At 58.4% G+C, this 2887-nt stretch overlaps 1 protein-coding gene across 1 annotated transcript in view; it reads left to right on the top strand.

Annotated features, from left to right (window-relative positions):
* LOC127748699 (uncharacterized) overlaps positions 1–2887 on the top strand; it is a gene marked incomplete at its 3' end in the record, with an annotated part of 17099 nt that overhangs the window by 2709 nt on the left and 11503 nt on the right.

Here is a 2887-nt window from a genome sequence, read left to right as displayed (position 1 = left end):
TTAAAGAGGGAGAGGGGTGGGTGGTGGGTGAAGTGAGAAAAATAAAATAATCGGAATTCATGGGATTTCTTTACCAAAAAACGTAAATACTGAAAATACCTTGCTTTTCTTACTTAGGGGGTGTACTCTGATGACGAATTTTCTTCTTATTCGATTCATGCTACAAATAGTACCAAAAAGTCTTGGAAAAACCTTATTACTAGCCCAAAAATCACAACTCTCCCTTATTTTAAAAATATAGCAGCGAAAAAATCATAAAAGTCAAATAAATTTGATCAAAAAGTAAAAAAAAAGTCAAATAAAAGTACAAAAAAAGTCAAAAAAAGTCAAACAGTCACGGCCCAAAAAAATCGACTAAAAGTAGGTGTACGCCCAGAATCGGAGTGATGTACCCCTCGCTTCACGCACACCTGACTTCTGGAGTGCCTCGGTGCCTTTGCAGTCTCTCGTAACCACAGACGCATCTGAAATTCGTAAATGATTTGTCAAATATGAAATGATCAGATTAAAAGTGATCCGATTAATAATTGAAACTTTTCGTAGGAAGACCACCTGGTGATATTTTCTTTTATTATTATCAACCTTGGTGAAACACAATCGTCAAAAACTTGTCAATCGTCAATCTGGCCACAGTAACGACGGCAACGTTCAGCAAAAGCTAATTGCCAATTAAACCACACCCAACTCTGCCCTGCTTATCGTTTTAATGCGATGCCACTTGGTAAGTACATCGGTAGTTAGGACCGTTAGGACCTAGATAAAAGTTTTTACCCGCGGAAGCAAATTTTGATTCATTCGAAATAATGTTATGGGGATTAGAATTAACTTGGCGGCCTACGGGAAATGCATGAGGCCAATGTTGGGATCTAGGGCTCGATAATTTTGCAGCCGCGCGGACCCACGGACCCCCCGCTCCGACTCCAGGCGCCCGGCCCGCCAGGCACGCCAGTCCCTCCCCAGTCCAGTAGCGAGCGGGCGGGGCTGGCGCGCGGTGTGGAGCAGAGCGCCGCGGCCCTGGCGGTGGAAGCAGCCCTTCCTGGTGCCATGAACCTTGCGGGCCGCGGCCGTTGGGTGCGAGAGCGAGCACGAGCGCGGCGCGCTGCTGCGGCAGGCCCGGGCCCGGGTGGGTGCTCGTGAAGCAGAGCGGCCCCCAGGACGATGCCAGCCTTGGGGCTGGCCACGGCCTCGAGGCTCCAGGAGTACCTCAGCATGCCCAAGCGACTGCCAGGTAAGGCTCGTGGCCGGCGGCCGGCGGCGGCCCACGGCTCCCCGGCGTGCTCACGACGCCCACCCCCGGTAATGAGCGCGGACCAGCAGCACATCAGACTCATTTCTAATTTGGCGGCCAGCCACCGGCGTCCAACATTAGCGGGGGGTGCGCGGCGCGGTGCTGGTGGGCGGCGCGGCCCGGGGCGTCCCCGTGGGGTCCCCGTGGGGTCCCCGTGGGCTCGCGGGCGGAGGGGCGCCGCGGGGGCTCCTGGTGCACGTCGCGGCCCGCGCCCGCGGTGCGCGGGAGGTGGCGGGGGGTGGGCGCCGCCGGCACGGTGCGTACGTCCTCACGGGGGGCCGGCCTCAATGTTTTGACCGGGTCGGACTTTGGACGCGCACCTGCTCGACCTCGCCCACACCCCCTCCCCAACCGGAACCTCTCATCGGGATTGGGATGGCCCTGCTCGCTCTGCTGGCCGGGGCAGTGGGAGGGGGTGGATCGGAACGAACGCCATGGGACTCAATAATGCAGCAGAGGTCAGGGTGGAACACACGGCCCTCTCTCGCCTCTCGCCTCCCTGCTGCGCACCGCTGCGATTTGTCCTCGGCTCCAGAACACTCAGCAAGATTGCTGGATAAGTAAGACTAGAGCCCCGGCGACCGCGTCGCGCGTTGTGGAAACAAGGAACCCCACTACGATATTAACGTATAAGAGACTCTCGAGCGGCTCGTAGCGAGAACGCGAGGTCGTGAGGAGGCTCGCCGGACTAGGGGACTTGCGGGTCACAACCTGGGGAAGGGGGGGGGGCGGAGGGGACTGCCACCACAAGCAGCGACAGAGCCCGTAAAGTCTCGCGACCCCCTCACCTGCATTTGAAAACATTGCGCCGCCCCCCTACTAGCTGCTGTTTTATTGACTCGCCCCTGCCACCCCCTCCCCCTCCTTCCTCTCACTTCCGGAACCCATTCTCCAAGGGCAAGGCCCGGGCTCGGCCGACTGGCTGCGGGCGCTAAATTGCCAGGCACTCCCAGGAACTTTACTCGGGCAATGGGCCGTCGAAATTATGTATGAAACGACAGCGCGACAGGGGAAAGCTGACCGGTGAGGTGAGGCGTAAAAAATCATTAACCGTTGTGACGCCTTCAAGGTCGGGGTCGCGGGGGTTAGGGTGGCGGGGATGTCACAAGACGAGGGGGTTGCGGTTATGGGGCAGGACCGAGGCTGCATAATATGGTCTCTCGAAGTACATCTCTGGTGCGCGGCGGCAGTAAAATGTGTCACACCCCTCCGCCTCCCCTGCGCGCCTTATCTGAGGTCCCCCATCCAGCGCAGAGCGGGCATGTTGCTGTCAGAATGGCATGGATGAGTGGGTGGGGGGTGGGGGTGTCGTCTGACTTGGGCAGGCCGTGTTCAAGAGGACTGTGAGAGGCAGGGGCGGGCGGCGGGTGTCGTGGGGAAGGGGTTAATTTATGCTTCAAGCTGAAAGCAGCCACCGCGGCCGCGCCGCTTGACGATCATGCCGCTGAAAAGCGTTCTTCCCCCCCCCCTCCTCTCTCCCCCCGCTGCACAGCGCGGCCAAAGCGTTTTGCGAGATGGCGACGACGAGTCGCCGAGAGCGAGGGAGACGGAGCCGTCTGGCATATCGCGTGGGGTACACGCGGGTAGGGGGGGGGGGGG

Source organism: Frankliniella occidentalis, unplaced genomic scaffold (genome assembly GCF_000697945.3).
Source record: "Frankliniella occidentalis isolate FOCC.00 unplaced genomic scaffold, Focc_3.1 Scaffold36, whole genome shotgun sequence".
In the NCBI taxonomy this organism is placed as follows: Eukaryota; Metazoa; Arthropoda; class Insecta; order Thysanoptera; family Thripidae; genus Frankliniella; species Frankliniella occidentalis.
Note: the sequence above shows the minus strand (reverse complement) of the source record. Positions and strands in the feature narration are given on the sequence as shown.